Source organism: Macrotis lagotis, chromosome 2, assembly GCF_037893015.1.
Source record: "Macrotis lagotis isolate mMagLag1 chromosome 2, bilby.v1.9.chrom.fasta, whole genome shotgun sequence".
Taxonomy (NCBI): Eukaryota; Metazoa; Chordata; class Mammalia; order Peramelemorphia; family Peramelidae; genus Macrotis; species Macrotis lagotis.
Window position 1 is genome coordinate 177,497,994 of NC_133659.1, and position 22,532 is coordinate 177,520,525.

Below are 22,532 nucleotides of genomic sequence, written 5' to 3' on the forward strand. Positions count from 1 at the left end.
AATTAGGTCACTTCCAAAATGAAGACTTTGCCTTTTATTCAGTTTAAGCTCATCCAGAATTTATAATTCACATTCTAGTCTGTTCTCTCTCAATAATCCATATGGGAGGAAAAATAAACACTCTATAGTTTGGATTTTTCCAGTATCCTTTTGAATAATTGAAATGACATCTCTAATGCATACTCAACAACAGGCATTTTCATCCTGCAGTTACTTAAGGGAAATTAAAGATTATGATTGGCTCCCCTTAGTCAAAGGAAGCTTTTCATGTAGGATATTTGATATACCAGAAGATCCATGTTATAATAGGCTTTCTAAACAGAAAAAGAAATTTTAACTGACGTGCTAGCAAATGTGTACATGCTCAGCAACAGTCCTGTAACTAAGGCTAATTGACAGTCTTTTATTCTAAGCACTAAATTTTCCTGAGAAGCATTTTTAAAAATATTTTGGACCATAAGAACACAGCACTGACACCAGTGTCTAAGTGGGAAGATCCTGCTATCTTCCAGGATTATTGCCTCTTTCCAGCTTACATGAGATTGATGCTCTTCTGGGTCCAGATCACCTGAGAATTTCATAGTAACATCAAGGAATTGAGAGATTTACTTGACCTGATTCTGCAATATAAATTGTTCCATAAATTAACCATAAAAAGAATGATCACAATTCATTAGAACTAGCCTGGTCTCCTTAACTTCCTAAATCCTTCCTGCCTATCTGCCACATTGGCACTTAGGTTTCAGAATGAAGTGGAACATTCGCTTTTCATCTACTTTGGTCTTAGAATCTAAATCATAGAGCAAAGCTGCTGATTCATTATAAAATATTGAAATTTTTCATGTCCTGTTATCTGAAGAGCTTCTTTGGGTCTAATAATCTTTGTTATATTACTTTGCCAGGTATTCATTTGCCATCTAAATGATGTTCTTGTCTACCTTCTCATGAAACAAAGAATATTTCCAGAAAGCTTGCTAAGAATTTGTGTAATTTAGTAAAATTGACATATCAGCATAAATGGAATTACTTTGTGATATTGGTGTTATTTTAGGTTATGTGACATATTGGTTAAAGAATTATGATATTAGAAATAATAGAAGAAAATTATCCAGACCTTCTGAATGCCGAAAACTAAGAAGATGCACCAAGAATATATAGATCATCTATATGGGGGAGGGTAGAGAGGGAGAAACCCTATGCTGCAATTCTGTGACACAGTGGTTAAATAATACAATTGGCAAACTCTTCATTCAACTGGGGAAAGATCTATAAACATGAAAGACTATTCAGCATTCACCAGAAACCACAGAAAGGAATGGAATAATCTGTTCCAGAGAGAAAACCCAGGGTAACGTATTCTGTAAATCTAAGAATAAGCATCAGTTTTTTAAAAGATGGCTGTTCTAGAAAAGCATTAAAAAAATTCATACTCTACCAGGCATTAGAAATTATTCCCTTTGCAAACACCCAGGTTACAAAAACCTAGGTTAATTCTGCACAAGAAACAAAATTACCCCCACTAACAGAGGGGGGAGAAGATCAGAAAGAGAAAGCTATTGGGGGGGGAGCAATAGCCATAACAAAATAAAGGAACCATTAAGACATTTCTTTCTAAAAGTACATGAACAAAGATGAAAGTGAAAGTTAAATAGAAATCCTGAAACACTATTGACTAAGCCTCACAATACCTGCCTGACCTACAAATGAATCAATGTTCTTGGGGGGCTATGAGGAGTGGAGGTTGGAGAGAGGAACTAAATTGAAATATGGAAGGGTGCATAAAAGATTAGAGAGGGAAAAGATAGAGGGGAATGTATTCTAATCAAGTCAATGGTAATCAATGAATGGAAAAAACAACTTGACAGTCTTTCACACAGAAGGGAAATGGGGACAGTGGATGAGATGACAAAGGAAAGAAACAAAATTGAGAGAAAAGAGGGAGAAATCTTAATTCAGAGGTGGGAAGAAAGTTCTACTAAGAACACTCCCATAGCAGGAGAGATTTAGTCTTTAAAAGTAGATATGAACCTTAACATGGTCATAGTCTGCAGGGATCTACTCTGAAATATCATTACCTCAGAGAGCATTGTGTTTACAGAAATCAGCTTCTGAGACAACCAGAAAACCAAAAAAGGGCACAAGAAAATGTGGGGGGTGGGGTGGAAAGAGAATGTTAATGACTTAACTGAAGGATAAAGAGAAGAACTAAATAAATAGGTAAAAGTTAAAAAAAAAAAGACAGAATTATTAAAGACAACTCCCAAAACTAGAGAAAGAGTTGCTCTATATAGGCAAGGGAGAAAGGAATGCTTGAGAAAGGGAAGTAACAGAGTTAGATTAGATAGGAATAGAGTTAGATTAAAGTGAATTTATTAAAGACTGGATAAAAAAACAAAGCCCCACAATATGTTGCTTATAAGAAACACCTCTAAAAAGTAAAGACATGCATTGAATAAAAATGGATAATTCCAAAAACTCTGGAGCTGCAATGCATGTTATCAGACAAAGTAAAAGCAAAAATTTACAATATAAAGTATTAAATAAGGGAATTAAATTATGCTGAAAAGGAAGCCTAGACAATAAACTATTATCAATATTGAACTCATATGATTTAAATGTCTTAGCATCTAAAATCATAAAGAAAAAATTAACTGAATTACAAAAAGACATAGTAACAATATTATTAGGAGACATTAATACTCTTGTTTGGAAAATCTAACAAAGATATCTGAAACAAAAAACAAAATTGACAAACTTAGGGAAATTAGAGTTAAAAGATAAGATATTTTCTAAATAGATCTGTTAAAATATATATATATATACATATATGTAGACATATATATTTATCAATACCTCATGACTTTTACAGAAATTAACTATATATTGAGACTCAATTGCAAATGAGTGTAAAATGAGAAGTAATAAACAAACTATGATAAGATCACAATAAAAATAGGAATCACTTCAGGGAGCATAAGCAAAAGAAAAAGTATAGATTTAACAATGAAATAATATAAAAAGGTCAAATGAACAAATCACAGAAATAATAATTCCATGAAATGAGAATGATGAAATAAAATTCCAAAATTTTGAGGATACAGCAAAAACAATCCTTAGGGAGGAAATTATAGCCCCACATATATAAATAGCATAAAAAGCAAAGAATTAACTTGCACTTTTTAAAAAAGTTGACCAATAAATGAACCTTGAGAAACACAAAAGATGAAACATTGGAAATTAGAGGAGAAATAATATAGAATATAGATATAGAAAGGATATATAATATAATATAGAAAGGATAAAACTAAAAGCTGGTTCTTTTGAAAGAAGATAATATTGATTAATCTTTCTCCATATTGTTTAAGAAGAGGAAAATTAAATCAACAAAATAGTAAATAAACAAGGTGAAATAAAAAGAAAAAAATTGTTAGCAAAACTGAGAACCTCTAAGACATGAAGGAATGCTCACAAAAATATAATAAATTCACAGATAACCAAATAAGAGAACTTAAATAATCTAATCTTAGAAAAGGAAATAAAAGTAGCTGTAAAGAGCCAAAGGGAGAAAAAAAAATTGTTCCTGATAGATTCATGGAATTCTAACATTAAAAAAAATTTGTTGTTTCTGATATCAATTATCAATAAACATTTATTAAGCACCTGTGTGTCAGCCACTGTGCAAAATACTGGAAATACAAAGAAGAAAAAACAGCCCCTGCCTTCAAGGAGCTTACAATCTGATGGAGGAAAATAATACACAGGAACAAGAAAGAACCTGGTCTTGGAGATATGATATTTATATAGCTGAAACCAAGTACAACTGAAGGAAAATGAAGAGTGAGATTAGCTCCTTTTTTGAAACTTGCTTAGGCTGAAAGTGCAGTGGTCACTCATGGGCCTTACCAACCCTCACCCACTCCACCCCTAATCCCTTGACTCACCAAATGGATGCTGAACAGACAGCAACCTTAAGAGGGAGGAGTTATAATTATCCCCACTTGACCTTAACCTACCCCCCTACTTTGGCTTTAGCCCAGTCCGCTGCAGCTCAAAACTAAAACTTTAGTGATTCTCTGACTTCAGCCTACCTAGTATCAATAGTTACAGATCTAAGGAGGATCAAACAAACTATAGACCAATCCCATTAATAAATATTAATTCAAAAAATTTAAATAAAATCCTGAGTACAGTAGTCCAAGAAATTATTCGTTATGATCAAGTTAGAGTTACACCACAGAGGTAAGAATGTTTTGACATGGGGGGGGAGATCAACACAAGAAATTATTTATATTGATTTAGCAGCAATCAAGAAGACCTGAATTGAAATCTAGTCTCAGAAATTTACTAGCTATGTGACCCTGGGTAAGTCACTTATCAAATTTTGCCTCAATTTCCTTATATGTAAAATGAACTGGAGAAAGAAATAGCAACCCACTCTTGTATCTTTGTCAAGAAACCCCCCAATATAGGGTCACAGTCAGGCATGACTGAAACAACTAAATAATATACATGTGTGTGTGTGTGTGTGTGTATATATATATATATATATATATATATATATATATATATATATATATATGTATATATCCTGAATCACATGATTATCTCAATAGATGCAGGAAAAAATCTTTGACAAAGTACAATACTCATTTATACAGGAAAAAACCCTATAAACTGTGGCATAAAGGAACTTTTTTTAATATCATAAAAAAGTATCTAAAACCAAAAACCTCATATGTAATGGGTTTTTTCCAAACGTTCACAATAAATTCAGACTAAGGGGCAGCTAGGTGGATCAGTGTATAGAGTGCCAGCCCTGGACTCAGGAGGACCTGAGTTCAAATTCTACCTCAGACACTTAATAAATGCCTAGTTGTGTGACCTTGGGCAAGTCACTTACCTCATTTCCTTAAATGAATAAATTTTTTTGCAAACAGTGAGAGTTTTGTCTCTTCCTTCCCAATTCGGATTCCTTCAATTTCTTTTTCTTCTCTAATTGCTGACTCTAACATATCTAATACAATATTGAATAGTAGTGGTGATAATGGGCACCCTTGTTTCACCCCTGATCTTATTGGGAATGCCTCTAGCCTCTCCCCATTGAATATAATGCTTGTTGATGGTTTCAGATAGATACTGCTAATTATTTTAAGGAACAGTCCATTTATTCCTACACTCTCTAGTGTGTTTAATAGGAATGGATGCTGTATTTTGTCAAAAGCTTTTTCAGAACCTATTGATATGATCATATGACTTCTGATAGGTTTATTGTTGATATAATTGAGTATACTAACAGTTTTCCTAATATTGAACCAACCCTGAATTCCTGGAATAAATCCTACTTGATCATAATGTATTATCCTGGTGATAACTTGTTGTAATCATTTTGCTAAGATTTTATTTAAGATTTTTGCATCTATATTCATCAGGGAAATAGGTCTATAATTTTCTTTCTCTGCTTTAACTCTTCCTGGTTTAGGTAACAGCACCATATTGGTTTCATAGAAACAGTTAGGCAGAGTTCCATCTTTCCCTATTTTTCCAAAGACTTTATATAGGATTGGAACCAATTGTTCCTTAAATGTTTGGTACAATTCACTTGTGAATCCATCAGGCCCTGGAGATTTTTTTTTTAGGGAGTTCAGTGATGGCTTGTTGAATTTCTTTTTCTGAGATAGGGTTGTTTAGATATTTAATCTCTTCTTCATTTAACCTGGGCAACTTATATTTTTTTAAATATTTATCCATTTCACTTAGATTATCAAATTTATTGGCATAGAGTTGGGCAAAATAATTTTGAATTATTACTTTAATTTCCTCCTCTTGGTGGTGAGTTCACCTTTTTCATTTATGATACTAACAATTTGGTTTTCTTCTTTCTTTTTTTAATCAAATTGACAAGAGGTTTAATCAATTTTATTGGTTTTTTCATAATACCAACTTTTGGTTTTATTTATTAATTCAATAGTTTTTTTGCTTTCGATTTTATTAATTTCTCCTTTAATTTTTAGAATTTCTAATTTGGTATTTAATTGGGGATTTTTGATTTGTTCTTTCTCTAACTTTTTTATTTGCATGTTTAGTTCATTGATTTCCTCTTTCTCCAATTTCTTCATGTAAGCATTTAAAGCTATAATATATCTCCTGAGAGTTGCTTTGAATGAATCCCATAGGTTTTGGTATGTTGTTTCATCATTATCATTATCTAGGATAAAATGGTTAATTCTTTCTATAATTTGCTTTTTGGTCCACTCATTTTTTAAAATAAGGTTATTCAGTTTCCAATTTGTCCTGTGTCTATCTCCTTGGCCCAGTATTGCATATGACTTTTATTGCATTGTGATCTGAAAAAGATGTATTCACTATTTCTGCCTTTCTGCAGTTGATCATTAGGTTTTTATGTCCTAGTACATGGTCAATTTTTGAATAAGTTCCATGTACTGCAGAGAAAAAGGCATATTCCTTTCTATCCCCATTCAGTTTCCTCCATAAGTCTACCATATCTAATTTTTCTAACAATCTATTTACCTCCCTAATTTCTTTCTTGTTTACTTTATGATTCAGTTTATTTAGATCTGATAGTAGGAGGTTGAGGTCTCCCACTAGTAGAGTTTTGCTGTCTATGTCTTCCTGTAGTTCTTTCAGCTTTTCCTCTAAGAATTTGGGTGCTGTCCCACTGGGTGCATATATATTCAATATTGAAATGACTTTATTGTCTATGGTACCTTTTAGGAGGATAAAGTTTCCTTCCTTATCTCTTTTAATGCTATCTATTTTTGCTACTGCTTTGTCTGAGATAAGGACTGCTACCCCGGCTTTTTTTACTTCAGCTGAAGCAAAATATATTTTGCTCCAACCTTTTACCTTTACTCTATATGTATCTCTCTGCTCCAAATGAGTTTCTTGTAAGCAGCATATTATAGGATTCTGGTTTTTAATGCACTCTGTTATTTGCTTACATTTTAAGGGAGAGTTCATCCCATTCACATTCAAGGTTATGATTACTAATTCTTTACTGCCCTCTGCGCTATCTTCCCTCTGTTTGTATTTTTCCCCTTCCCCCCTTTATCCATTTTCCCCAGTATTTTGTTTCTGAATACCACCCCCTTCAGTGTGTTTGCCCTCCTATATCACACCCTCCCCTTTCTTTCCCCTTTCCCTTTTTCCCTTTTCCCTTCCCTTCTTTTGTCATTTCCCCCTTTTTCCCCCACTCCCCTTCCCTTTCTCTGTCCCCCCTCCCCTTTTCCCCTTTTAATACTTGAAAGGTTAGATGTTTTATAAGTTAACTGAGTATGTGTAGGGTGACTTTAAGCCAAGTCTGATGAGAAGAAGATTCAGGTGTTTCTCCTCTGCTCCCTTCTTCCCCTCTCTTACCATAGGTTTTTTTGTACCTTTTAGTGTAATGAGATTTACCTCATTGAATCCCCTCCCTCCTCTAGTCTCTTTCCTGTCCCCCTTTTTAAGGAGGTAGTGTTTTTTAGATCATTCTATCTAAGTCATAGAAAATTCTGAGTGTCTGTCCCTTCTAGTTCAGTATATTCTATTGAATAGAGCTAAAATTCCTGAGAGTTAGTTATTAGAGTCTTTCTCCCAAGTGGGGTTAAAGCCAGTTGCATCCCATTAGATAGCAGTCTCATGGATAGGTCATGAATGTCCATCATTTCTGGCTAGGTGTATTTTCTGTGTTAGAGTTACAATTCTCAAGATTTATGAGAATCTTTTTTTCCCCCATGCTGGGATATAGCCAGTTTCAACTTACTGGATTGCATTTTTTTCTTTTACCTCCCCCCCCCCTTTTTTTACTTTTTCATGTGTCTCTTGAACCTCCTGTTTGTTGTCCCAATTTTCTGTTTAGCTGTGGTCTTTTCATCAGACAGTTTTGGAATTCTTCCATTTTGTTAAATGTCCATCTTTTTCCCTGGAAGAGAAGGCTCAGCTTTGTGGGAAAGTAGATTCTTAGCTGCATTCCAAGCTCCCTTGCTCTTCAAAATATCTTGATCCCTTAATGTTGATGCAGCCAAATCCTGCATGATCCTTACTGTGGCTCCTTGATATTTAAATTGTTTCTTTCTGGCTGCTTGCAGGATTTTCTCTTTTATCTGATAGTTTTGTAGTTTGGCCACAACATTCCTTGGTGTTTTCATTTTAGGATCTTTTTCTGGTGGGGATTGATGTACTCTTTCATTAACTACTTTGCCCTCTAATTCCATGATATTAGGGCAGTTTACATCACTAGATCCTGTAATATTAAGCCCAGGCTTTTTTTCTCTTCAATGTTTTCAGGAAGTCCTATAATTTTCAGGTTGCCCCTCCTCAATCTATTCTCGACGTCAGTGCTTTTGTTGATGAGGTATTTTACATTTTCTTCTATTTTTTCTATTTTTTGATTTTGTTTAACTGACTCTTTATGTCTCATGGAGTCATTAGTTTCTGTAGACTCCATCCTTGTTTTGGGGGAAGAGTTTTCTTCTTTAACCTTTTGGAACTCCTTTTCCAATTGGTCAATTCTGCTTTTGAAAGAGCTTTCCATTTGACCAATTGAGGTTTCGAGAGAATTAATTTCTTTTTGCATTTGCTCATTTGAGGATCTGAGAGAATTATTCTCATTTTGTATTGGTCCAATTGATGATTTGGGAGATTTATTCTCCTTTTGTATTTGTCCAATTGTACTTTTTAAGGTTTTCTTTTCATATTTCAAGGTATTAATTGTCTCTCCCAAATTTTTAAGCTCCTTCCTTATTTCTTCAAGGAAGTCTTTCTGTGCTGGAGACCGGGTTGTATTCTCCTCAGAGGTTCCAGGTCTCTCTGAGTTAGGGTCTTTCCCTTCCAAGAATTTTTCTGTGGATCCTCTGTTCCACTGACCCTTCTTCATTTTGCTAAGACCTTGAGTTGGAGGGCGGGGCTGGTTCACTGGGGCTTGGGATTGCTAAAGGCTTTACTCACTGAGTGCAGTTCTCTGGCTGGCCAGTAGGAGGTGTTGGCTGCTTTCTCTGGAGTGTCTGTGACCTTGACTGAGGCCTTCTCCCTTTGCTTGAAGGGAGGAGTTGGAGCTATTGAATTCTTTTGCCTTCCATCAGTGGTGGGCTTTACCCTGGCCTGAGGTCATTTGTCAGCTGGGCTGGTTCTTCTGCTCACACACCTGGGCCTGAGGCAGAAGTAGTTTGCATTTGTTAGGGAAGAAGTCAGAGTTGTAATGGGACTCAGACCAGAGGAGCCCAGGGATGTTGTACAAAGCCTTCCTGCTCCAGAACGTCACCCCACCCCCCACCCCACCCCCACCCAGCTCTGTCTGAAACCAACACCAGCGCCTATGCTCCCCAGCAGACTCAAGCCCCAGCGTCCAGCCCCACCATTGATCCAGCAGGTCTGACTCTTGGGCCCTCAGACTCCCAGCTCCAATTCAGTTGTTAATCCCATTGTTTCGGGGCTGATCCTTCTCTGAGCCCAGACTTACCCACCTGAATTCGACCAAAGCTGCTGCAGGAGAGAAATCCTGAGGTAGATGTTCTTTCTCCTGGCTTTTCTTTCTGGGTTTGGTGAGTCACATTTCTTTTAAGAAGTTTGTTTCATGTGATACATGGGGAAGAGATCAGGAGACTTTAGAACTGTGCCTGTCTTCTCTCCACCATCTTGGCCAGAAGTCCCTCAATAAAATTTTTAAAAATAAATAAATTCAGAGTAAACCAAGGATGCCTACTCTTCCTTCTGTTATTTAGTAAAGTTCTAAAAATGATAGCAATAAAATCATAAAAAAGAAATTATAGTTAAACATAGGCATAAAAAGAGATAATGTTATACCTAATGACCACTAGATAGCAGAGTGAGTAGGATGCTGGAACAAGAGTTAAGGAAAATATGAATTAAAATGCAGCCTCAGCCATAAACTCTGTGACCTAAGCAAATCATTTAACCTCTTGGTCTCATTTCCTCATCTGTAGAATGGGGATAATAATAGCCCCTATCTCCCAAGGTTGTGAGAATCAGATGAAATGATTATAAAGCTCTTACCACAATGTCTGACTCATATAAAGACTATATAAATGTTGGTTGCTATTATTATTGTAATTGTTATTTTTCCATCCTAGGCAATCAGCAAATATGTTGAGATTATGACTCTGGCAATTCAGTAGGCTACCAAATAAATATGGAAATGTCAATAGCATTCCTATATAATATGTAATATGTAACATATTCCTAGACAATAACAAAATTTAAGAGACAATGATTTAAAGTGAGACCCCATTCAAAGTAACTACAAGTCCATGAAATATTTGGGGTTTAATCCACCCAAGTATACTAAATACTTAAATAAATTTGATTCCAAGCATTCTTTAAAGAACAATTTAAATAGCTGAAGGAATGTTTACTGCTAATAGCTGGCCCATTTCACTATTAAAAAAACCTGAGTACTACATAGCTAATTTACATCTTAAATGCTGTGTCAAATTATCAAAGGTATTCTATATAGTGAGGTGTCAAACACACAACCTGTAGTCACATGCAACTCAAAATACTCCAGTACAGACTGAAACATTAGGCTCTAATTCAGAAATATTTAACAAATTAAATAAAAACACAATAAAACATAGATAATATTACATCTTTAAAATTAAGACAATATGTGGTCCAAAGGGTTCTTTTATATATGATTCTGTGGACCCTAGTTTCTATTTTAGTTTGATGCTATTGCTTTACAGATTGGATAAGATAATAATAATGTTCCTTTGGAGGAACAAAACATATAGAGTATAAAGGGACCTAATGTAAAAAAGTAAAAATGAAGTGGGGAATGGCAAAACTAGGCATCAAACTATTTTCAACAATAAAATTTTGTACTGGTTAAAAAAAAAGAGGAATAGATCAATGTAGAAAGTTCAAAGGAGAATAAGATAAAGGAGAATTAGAAACAATCAAACTCAATGACTCAGTGTTTGATAATCCAGAAAACATAAATAACTTAAGATAAAATTTATTTGATCAAGACTGATTGAGAAACAGGAAAGCAATCTGGCATAAATTAGGTTTAAACCAGTATCTCACAGTGAGGCCACTAGGTGGCCCAGAAGATAGAACACTGGACCTGGAGTCAGGAAGCCCTAAGTTCAAATCTGCCTTCTGATACTTATCAACTGTGTGACCTTGGGCAAGTCACTTAACCCCGTTTACCTCAGTTTCCTCATCTGTAAGATAAGCTGAAGAAAGAAATGGCAAATCACTCCAGTATTTCTGCTAAGAAAAACCACAAAGGAGGTCATGGAGAGTCAAGTTTGATCGAAATGACTGAACAACTACAGCAAAAATATCTCATGGCATATTTCACAATAAATTCAAAATACATATATGATCTTATTATTAAAGCCCATACCATCAAAAATTTAGAGATAAATCATATCTTTTACAGCTATGTCAATAATAATAGTAATAATAATAATAATAACTAGCATTTGTAAAGTGTTTTTTTTTGTAAATATCTTACTTTATCCTGGGAAGCAAATGTTTTATTCTCCCAATTAAGTAAAAAACTAAAGCAAACAGAGGTTAAATGATTTGCCCAATGTCACATAGTTAGTAAGGTGACATTTGAATTCAGGTTTTCTTGATTCTAAGCCCACCATGCTTCTCTACTGCATCAATCAAGAGATAGATGCAATTAAAAGCAATAAGAGAGATAATATGAAATAGAAAAGCTTCTGACCCAGCAAAACTTAATGTACTTTAGAAAAGAAGGGAATAATCAAATAGAAAATATATCTAATTTATAAGTTAATGATTTGATGTCCATTATATAATATTTGTCTTTTGTTCTCAAAGAACACGACACCAGGGAGGTGATGCCATGACAAGCACGTGATCGGAGTTGAATGAGGGAGTGCTGTGCTAAATCACTAGCCTCACTTTCTCTTTCAGAGTCATCTAGGTTCAGTGACCAGATATGAATCAGGATGATTAGAGATGACACTGGATGCCAGGCAGAGTTAAGTTACTTGCCCAGAGTCACACAGCTAGTGGAAGTCAAGAGTCTGAAGATGGATTTGAACTCTGGTCCTCCTGATTCCAAGGCCAGCGCTCTATCCACTGCACCAACTAGCTGCTCTCTTGTCCAATATGTAGATAATAGGCAACTACTCTATAAGGAATATATAACGAAACACTTATATTTGTCATAAATGCATATATGAATAAAAACTGTTAAATAAATGGTAAATAAATAAGGGGTCAAAAATCTCAAAAAATTTCATACTTTAATAACCAGAATGAACCAAATCACTAGTAAGAGAAAGTGGAAACCAAAATAACTGAGGTTTCAGCTCATATTCAGCAAAGTGGCAAAAAGACAGAAAATGGGAATTTTCAAGCTGGAGGGGTTACAGACAAATAAGCCGCTGTTGGTGGGGCTCAGAATCAATTTGGAATTTTACAAATAAAGTGACTAAAATGTCTGTACCCTTTGATCCAGATAGTTTACTACTAGGCTAAAAAGAAGACCTTTAATAAGAAATATAAAACAGATTATTTATAATGGCACTTTTTGTAGGTAGCAAATCACTGGAAACAAAGTAGTTGCTCATCAATTGAGGAATGACTAAACACATTGGGGTTCATGAATATAATGGAATATTACTATTCTGGAAGAAACAAGGAATGTGATAAATAAAGAGAACCTGGAAAAACTTTCTTGAAGAATGAAGCAGAGCCAAGAAAACAATTTACACTATAGTAGTGACTACAGTAATCTAAATGGAAAGAGCAACAATGAGCAATCAACCCAAAGTAAATACTGCATAATCCAAGGAACAAAAAAGGCCCCAAAGAGATTAAAAAATTCACTGTCCCTAACTCTTTGCAGTGGCAAGATTCCTGTGAATATGGAATATTATATATGTTTTTGTATATTTTTGACACATTGCTCTATTTTGCTATTTTCCCTCTTCTTCCTTTTTTTATCCGTTTCAAAAAAGAATCCTTTGTTTCATATATATATACATAGATAGATAGAAAGATAGATAGACAGATAGATGATAGATAGATATATTCTTTTCAAGGGATAAGGACAGAGATACTGGGAGAAACTGAGGCAATGTAAAAACAAAAGCTATCAAAAATATTTTTTAAATTTATTTTTATTAAAGATATTATTTCTGTTTTACAATTTTCCCCCAATCTTGCTTACCTCCCCCTTCCCCCTCACAGAAAGCACTCTGTCAGTCTTTACTTTGTTTCCATGTTGTACCTTGATCCAAATTGGGTGTGATGAGAGAGAAATCATATCCTTAAAGAGAAGAGAAGTCTAAAAGGTAACAAGATCAGACAATAAGCTATCTATTTTTTTTCTAAATTAAAGGGAATAGTCCTTTCACTTTGTTCAAACTCCACAGCTCCTTATCTGGATACAGATGGTACTCTCCTTTGCAGACAGCCCAAAATTGATCCTGATTATTGCACTGATGGAATGAGCAAGTCCTTCAAGGTTGAACATCACTCCTATGTTGCTGTTAGGGTGTACAGTGTTTTTCTAGTTCTGCTCAGCTCACTCAGCATCAGTTCATGCAAATCCCTACAGGTTTCCCTGAAATCCCATCCCTCCTGGTTTCTAATAGAACAATAGTGTTCCATGACATACATATACCACAGTTTGCTAAGCCATTCCCCAATTGAAGGACATTTACTGGAGTTCCAATTCTTTGCCACCACAAACAGGGCTGCTATAAATATTTTTGTACAAGTAATGTTTTTACACTTTTTCCTCATCTCTTCAGGGTATAGACCCAGTAGTGGTATTGCTGGGTGAAAGGGTATGCAAATTTTTGTTGCCCTTTGGGCATAGTTCCAAATAGCTCTCCAGAAGGGTTGGATGAGTTCACAGCTCCACCAACAGTGTAATAGTGTCCCAGATTTCCAACATCCCTTCCAACAATAATCATTATCCTTCCTGGTCATACTGGCCAATCTGAGAGGTGTGAGGTGGTAGCTCAGAGAAGCTTTAATTTTCATTTCTCTAATAATTAATGATTTAGAGCATTTTTTCATATGGCTATGGATTACTTTGATCTCCTCATCTGTAAATTGCCTTTGCATATCCTTTGACCATTTGTCAAATGGGGAATGGCTTTTTGTTTTAAAAATATGACTCAGTTCTCTGTATATTTTAGAAATGAGTCCTTTGTCAGAATCATTAGTTGTAAAGACTGTTTCCCAATTTACTATATTTCTTTTGATCTTGGTTACATTGGTTTTATCTGTGCAAAAGCTTTTTAATTTAATGTAATCAAAATCATCTAATTGGTTTTTGGTGATGTTCTCCAACTCTTCCTTAGTCATAAACTGTTCCCCTTTCCATAGATCTGACAGGTAGACTAGTCCTTGATCTTCTAATTTGCTTATAGTATTGTTTTTTATGTCTCTGTCCTGTAACCATTTGGATCTTATCTTGGTAAAGGGTGTGAGGTGTTGGTCTAATCTAAGTTTCTTCCATACTAACTTCCAATTATCCCAGCAATTTTTATCAAAGAGGCAGTTTTTATCCCAATGGCCTGACTCTTTGGGTTTATCAAACAGCAGATTACTATAATCATCTCCTGCTTTTACACCGAGTCTATTCCACTAGTTCACCACTCTATTTCTTAGCCAATACCAACAGTTTTGATGACTGATGCTTTATAATATAATTTTAGATCAGGTAGGGCTAAGCCACCTTCTTTTGCACTTTTTTCATTAAGTTCCTGGCAATTCTTGACTTTTTATTTCTCCATATGAATTTACTTACAATTTTTTCTAACTCATTAAAATAATTTTTTGGAATTTTGATTGGTAGGGCACTAAACAGGTAGTTTAATTTTGGTAGAATTGTCATTTTTATTATATTAGCTCTACCTATCCATGAGCAGTTGATATTTGCCCAGTTATTTAAATCTAATTTAATTTGTGTGAGAAGTGTTTCATAATTGTTTTCAAAAAGATTCTGAGTCTGTCTTGGCAAATAGATTCCCAAATATTTTATATTGGCTGAGGTTACTTTGAATGGGATGTCTCTTTCTAGCTCTTCCTGCTGTTTCTTGCTAGACATATATAGAAAAGTTGAGGACTTATGAGGGTTTATTTTATAACCTACAACTTTGCTAAAATTGCTAATTGTTTCCAGTAGTTTTTTAGATGATTTCTTGGGATTCTCTAGGTAGACCATCATGTAATCTGCAAAGAGTGAGAGTTTTGTATCTTCCTTCCCAATTCTAATTCCTTTAATTTCTTTTTCTTCTCTAATTGCTGATGCTAACATTTCTAATACAATATTGAATAGTAGTGGTGATAATGGGCACCCTTGTTTCACCCCTGATCTTATTGGGAATGCCTCTAGTTTCTCCCCATTGAATATAATGCTTGTTGATGGTTTCAGATAGATGCTGCTAATTATTTTAAGGAACAGTCCATTTATTCCTACACTCTCTAGTGTTTTTAATAAGAATGGATGCTGTATTTTGTCAAAACCTTTTTCAGCATCTATTGATATGATCATATGATTTCTGATAGGTTTGTTGTTGATATAATTGAGTATACTAACAGTTTTCCTAATATTGAACCATCCCTGCATTCCTGGAATAAATCCTACTTGATCATAATGTATTATCCTAGTGACAACTTGTGATCATTTTGCTAAGATTTTATTTAGGATTTTTCATCTATATTTAGCAGGGAAATAGGTCTATAATTTTCTGTCTCTGTTTTAACTCTTCCTGGTTTAGTAACAGTACCATATTGGTTTCATAGAAAGAGTTAGGCAGAGTTCCATCTTTCCCTATTTTTCCAAAGACTTTATATAGGATTGGAACCAATTGTTCCTTAAATGTTTGGTACAATTCACTTGTGAATCCATCAGGCCCTGGAGATTTTTTTTTAGGGAGTTCAGTGATGGCTTGTTGAATTTCTTTTTCTGAGATAGGGTTGTTTAGGTATTTAATCTCTTCTTCATTTAACCTGGGCAACTTATATTTTTGTAAATACTCATCCATTTCACTTAGATTATCAAATTTATTGGCATAGAGTTGGGCAAAATAGTTTTGAATTATTACTTTAATTTCCTCCTCATTGGTGGTGAGTTCACCTTTTTCATTTATGATACTAGCAATTTGGTTTTCTTCTTTATTTTTTTAAATCAAATTGACCAGAGGTTTATCAATTTTATTGGTTTTTTCATAATAACAACTTTTGGTTTTATTTATTAATTCAATAGTTTTTTTTTGCTTTCGATTTTATTAATTTCTCCTTTAATTTTTAGCATTTCTAATTTGGTATTTAATTGGGGATTTTTGATTTGTTCTTTCTCTAAATTTTTTAGTTGCATGTTTAGTTCATTGATTTCCTGTTTCTCCAATTTATTCATATAAGCATTTATAGCTATAATATATCCCCTGAGAGTCACTTTGAATGAATCCCATAGGTTTTGGTATGTTGTTTCATTATTATCATTATCTAGGATAAAATGGTATTCTTTCTATAATTTGTTTTTTGGCCCACTCATTTTTTAAAATGAGGTTATTCAGTTTCCAGTTTTTTCTGGGTCTATATCTCCTTGGCCCAGTATTGCATTTGACTTTTATTGCATTGTGATCTGAGAAAGATGTATTCACCATTTCTGCCTTTCTGCAGTTGATCCTTTGGTTTTTATGTCCTAGTACATGGTCAATTTTTGTATAAGTTCCATGTACTGCAGAGAAAAAGATATATTTCTTTCTATCCCCATTCAGTTTCCTACATAAGTCTACCATATCTAATGTTTCTAACACTCTATTTACCTCCCTAATTTCTTTCTTCTTTGTTTTATGATTCGATTTATCTAGATCTGATAGCAGGAGGTTGAGGTCTCCCACTAGTAGAGTTTTGCTGTCTATGTCTTCCTGTAGTTCTTTCAGCTTCTCCTCTAAGAATTTGGGTGCTGTCCCACTGGGTGCATATATATTCAGTATTAAAATGACTTTATTGTCTATGGTACCTTTTAGGAGGATAAAGTTTCCTTCCTTATCTCTTTTAATGCTATCTATTTTTGCTGCTGTTTTGTCTGAGATAAGGATTGCTACCCCTGCTTTTTTTACTCCACCTGAAGCAAAATATATTTTGCTCCAACCTTTTACCTTTACTCTATATGTATCTCTCTGCTTCAAATGGGTCTCTTGTAAGCAGCATATTGTAGGATTCTGGTTTTTAATCCACTGCTATTTTCTTACCTTTTAAGGGAGAGTTCATCCTATTCACATTCAATGTTACGATTACTAATTCTTTATTGCCCTCTGCACTATCTTCCCTCTGTTTGTATTTTTTCCCCTTCCCCCCCTTATCCATATTCCCCAGTATTTTGTTTCTGAATACCACCCCCTTCAGTGTGTTTGCCCTCCTATATCACACCCTCCCCTTTCTTTCCCCTTTCCCTTTTTCCCTTTTCCCTTCCCTTCCTTTTGTCATTTCCCCCTTTTTCCCCTACTCCCCTTCCCTTTCTCTGTCCCCCCTCCCCTTTTCCCCTTTTAATACTTGAAAGGTTAGATGTTTTATAAGTTAACTGAGTATGTGTAGGGTGACTTTAAGCCAAGTCTGATGAGAAGAAGATTCAGGTGTTTCTCCTCTGCTCCCTTCTTCCCCTCTCTTACCATAGGTTTTTTGTACCTCTTAGTGTAATGAGATTTACCCCATTCAATCCCCTCCCTCCCCCATCTCATTCCTGTACCCCTTTTTAGAGAGGTAGTGTTTTTTTAGATCATTCTATCTAAGTCATAGAAAATTCTGAGTGTCCGTCCCTTCTAGTTCTGTATATTCTATTGATTAGAGTCAAAATTCCTGAGAGTTATTAGAGTCTTTCTCCCAAGTCGGGTTAAAGCCAGTTACATCCCATTAGATAGTAGTCTCATGGATAGGTCATTAATGTCCATCATTTCTGGCTAGGTATATTCTCTCTGTTAGAGTTACATTTCTCAAGATTTATGAGAATCTTTTTTTTTACCCCTATGCTGGGATATAGCCAGTTTCAACTTATTGGATTGCATTTTTTTTCCTTTTACTGCCCCCCCCCTTTTTTTACCTTTTCATGTATCTCTTAAAGCTCCTGTTTGATGTCCAAATTTTCTGTTTAGCTGTGGTCTTTTCATCAGAAATTTTTGGAATTCTTCCATTTCATTAAATGTCCATCTTTTTTCCTAAAAGAGAAGGCTCAGCTGTGCAGGAAAGTAGATTTTTGGCTGCATTCCAAGCTCCCGTTCTCTTCAAAATATCTCGTTCCAGGCCCTTCGATCCCTTAATGTTGATGCAGCCAGATCCTGCATGATCCTTACTGTGCTATTCTCGAGGTCAATGGTTTTGTTAATGAGGTATTTTACATTTGCTTCTATTTTTTCTATTTTTTGATTTTGTTTAACTGACTCTTGCTGTCTCATGGAGTCATTAGTTTCTGTAGACTCCATTATTTTTTTGGGGGGGGAGGAGTTTTCTTCATTAACCTTTTGCAACTCCTTTTCCAATTGTTCAATTCTACTTTTGAAAGAGCTTTCCATTTGACCAATTGAGGTTTTGAGAGAATTAATTTCTTTTTGCATTTGCTCATTTGAGGATCTGAGAGAATTATTCTCATTTTGTAATTGTCCAATTGATGATCTGAGAGATTTATTCTCCTTTTGTGTTTGTCCAATTGTACTTTCTAAGGTTTTGTTTTCTTGTTGCAAGGTATTAATTGTCTCTCCCAAATTTTTAAGCTCCTTCCTAATTTCTTCAAGGAAGTCTTTCTGTGCTGGAGACCAGATTGTATTCTCCTCAGAGGTTCCAGGTCTCTCTGAGTTGGGGTCTTTCCCTTATAGGAATTTGTCTATGGATCCACTTATCCACTGACCCTTCTTCATTATGCTAAGATCTTGAGTTGGGTGGGGCTGGTTCACCTGGGCTTGGGATTGCTAAAGGCTTTACTCACTGAGTGCAGTTCTCTGGCTGGCCAGTAGGAGGTGTTGGCTGCTTTCTCTGGAGTGTCTGTGACCTTGGTTGAGAGGCCTTCTCCCTTTGCTTGAAGGGAGGAGTTGGAGCTATTGAATTCTTTTGCCTTCAATCAATGGTGGGCTTTACCCTGGCCTGAAGTCATTCCTCAGCTGGGCTGGTTCTTCTGCTCACACACCTGGGCCTGAGGCAGAAGTAGTTTGTATTTGTTTGTTTGGGAAGAGGCCTCTGTGCAATTCAGGTGTGGACTCAAGAGTTTCTCAGACCAGAGGAGCCTAAGGATGGTGTCCTAAGCTCTCCTGCACCAGAACTCGCCCCCCAGCCTGGTCCCCAAGCTCCAGGGGGTCAGCACCAACACCAGCACCTCTGCTTCCCTGCGGACCCAAGCCCCTTTCGTCCAGCCCCACCATTGATCCAGCAGGTCCGGCTCTCGGACCTTCAGACTCCAGGTTCCAATTCAGCTGTTAATCTGGCTGATCCTGGGCTGATCCTCCCTCTGAGCCCACACTCACCCACCCGAATTCGGCCAAAGCTGCTGTGGGAGACAAATCCTGAGGTAGATGTTCTTTTTCCTGGCTTTTCTTTCTGGGTTTTGTGGGTCAGATTTCTTTCGTGTGATAGATGGGGAAAAGATGAGGAGACTTTAGAACTGTGCCTGTCTTCTCTCCACCATCTTGGCCCTATCAAAAATATTTTAAGAAAAAGAATCAGAGTGGTGGAGCTAAGATAGCAACAGGAGAAGAGCTTCTCTTAGGTACTCTTTCTCAAAACCCATAAAATAAGGAATCTAACTAAATTTTCTAGAGACAGAACCCACAGAGGGATCCAGTGAGGCAGTTCTCCAGCCCAAGGTAACCTGGAAAATAGCAGAAAAGCTCCACTCCACAGGGTTGGAGAGGTGGCCACTAGAGGGAACGAACTTCAGCCTCCGAGAGGCAGCCCCAGGTTGCTGGGAACTGTGGCTGAAGGCAGCAGGAGCAGTTTCCTGACCTACACCCCAGGGAACACCAAGCACTACTTGGAAGATTGGCGGGGGGGGGGGGGGTCCTCTGCCAGGCCAAGCCATGAAGCCCAGCCTTCAGGGCACTCAGTCAGCAGCAAGGCTGGCAGCCCAGATCCAGGAACCAGAAGCAGGTGGAGTTGGTGAGCAAGAGCCCCCAGGCAACTCAGCCTTGAGTATTCAGCCTAGTTCAGGAAATAGAGAGAGACTTCTGAGGTCTGTCCTCTGTACCTGGAACAGGACTCTGGGGCTCTAAACACATTCAGATCCTGATCATAGTCTAGGACCCCCATAGAACAGCAGGCCCCCCACCTCAGCCCCAAGGCAGAGGGGTGCACTTGTGGTCATTCACAGACAGAAGGACAGAGCTTCACACACACTAAGATCCTTATGGGGGGGGGGGTCCCAATAATACTCAAATGCTCAGGAAGCACCCCAAAACCAGGCACATGCTGGGGAAATGAGTAAACAGAGAAAAAAGAGGACCACCATTCAGATATACTTTGTCTATGATCCCAAGAAAGTTCAAAATACTCAATCTGAAGATGAGGAAGTACAAGCTCCTGCATCTAAAGACTCCAAGAAAAACAGAAATTGGGTTCAGGCTATGACAGAGCTCAAAAAAGATTTTGAAAATCAAGTGAGGGAGATAGAAGAAAAATTGGGAAAAGAAATGAGAGAGATGCAGGAAAAACATGAAAAAGAGGTCAGCAGCTTAGTCAAGGATACCCCAAAAAATGCTGAAGAAAATACCATGTTAAAAACCAGCTTAGGCCAAATGGATAAAACAGTTCAAAAAGTTATTGAGAAGAATGCTTTAAAAAGCAGAACTGGCCAGATGGGAAAAGAGATAAGAAAGCTCTCTGAGGAAAATGAATTCTTCAGATCTAGAATGGAGCTGAAGGAAGCTACTAATTTTATGAGAACTCAGGACACAATACTTCAAAACCAAAAGAATGAAAAATTAGAAGAAAATATGAAACATCTCATTGAAAAAACAACTGATCTGGAAAACAGATTCAGGAAAGATAATTTTAAAATTATTGGGATACCTGAAAGTCATGATCAGGAAAAGATCCTTGATATCATTTTTAAAGAATTCCTACAGGAAAATTGCCCAGATATCCTAGAAGCAGAGGGCAAAATAGAAATTGAGAGAATCCACTGATCTCCCCTGGAAAGAGATCCAAAAAAAAACAACCCCCATGAATATTATAGCCAAGTTCCAGAATTCCCAAATCAAAGAGAAAATATTACAAGCATCCAGAAGGATACAATTCAAATATCATGGAGCTGCAGTCAGGTTCACAGAGGACTTAACAGCAACTACAATAAAGGCTCGTAGGGCTTGGAATATAATATTCTGGAAGACAAAAGAGCTCAGAATGCAACCAAAAATCAACTACCCAGCAAAACTGAACATCCTCTTCCAAAGAAAAAGATGGACTTTCAATTCACCAGGGGAATTTCAAATGTTCCTGTTGGAATGGCCGGAGCTGAACAGAAAGTTTGATCTTCAGGTACAGATCTCAGGTGAAGCATAGAGAGCAAAGGAGAAGGGTAAAATATGAGGGACTTAATGATGATGAGCTACATGTATTCCAGCATAGAAAAAATGATACTGCTTATACTCATAAGAAACTTCTTATTTAATAGAGCAGGTAGAAGGAGCTTTTATGGATGAGGCACAAGAAAGAGCAGAGTTTGAAGATATAATATATTGCAAAAATGGAGTCAATGGCTAAAATGGAAATGTAATGGGAGTAAGAGAAAGAAGAGATGGAATAGGCTAAGATATTTCATATAATAAATTTTTATTACAATGAATTATTGCAATGATATGGAAGGGGGGAAAGGTGAGGGGGAATGAGGGAGGGAACCTTTGCTCTCATCAGAGGTGGCTAGGAGAGGAAACAGCATATATACTCAATGAGGTATAGACATCTAGAATAAGAAGGAGAGAAGAGGGACAGGGGGATGAGGGGGATGTGAGTGATGGAGGAGAGGGTGGACTGTGTGGAGAGAGTGGTCAGGTATAACACATTTTCTTTTTTTACTTCGTGCAAGGGACTGGGATTGGATGGCCTGTCTGGGACCACAGGACTGGGTGGTTGCTGGACCTTAGGGGTTATAGTCTGCTGTGCCACTCAGCTACCCTATAGCACATTTGAGAAGAGAAACAGAGTGAGACAGAAAATATAGTGCATGGTAGTGGGGAAATACAAATGGAGGGAGTTGCTATCAGCAATGGCAACAGTGGAAAATTATGGAAGTAGCTTTTGTGATGGACTTATCCTAAAGAATGTGATCCACCCGCGACAGAGCTGGTGGTGTTGGAACACAGACTGAAGCACATTTTTATTAGTAGTATTATTGTTATTTTGGGGGGTGCAGGGCAGATGGGGTTAGGTGTCTTGCCTGGGATCACACAGTTGGCTGATTGTTGGGTGTCTGAGGTTGGATTTGGACCTGGGTGCTCCTGGCTCTGGGGCCAGTGCTCTGTCCAATGTGCCACTTAGCTGCCCCTATGATTATTATTATTATTATTATTATTTAATTTTAATTTTTTCCT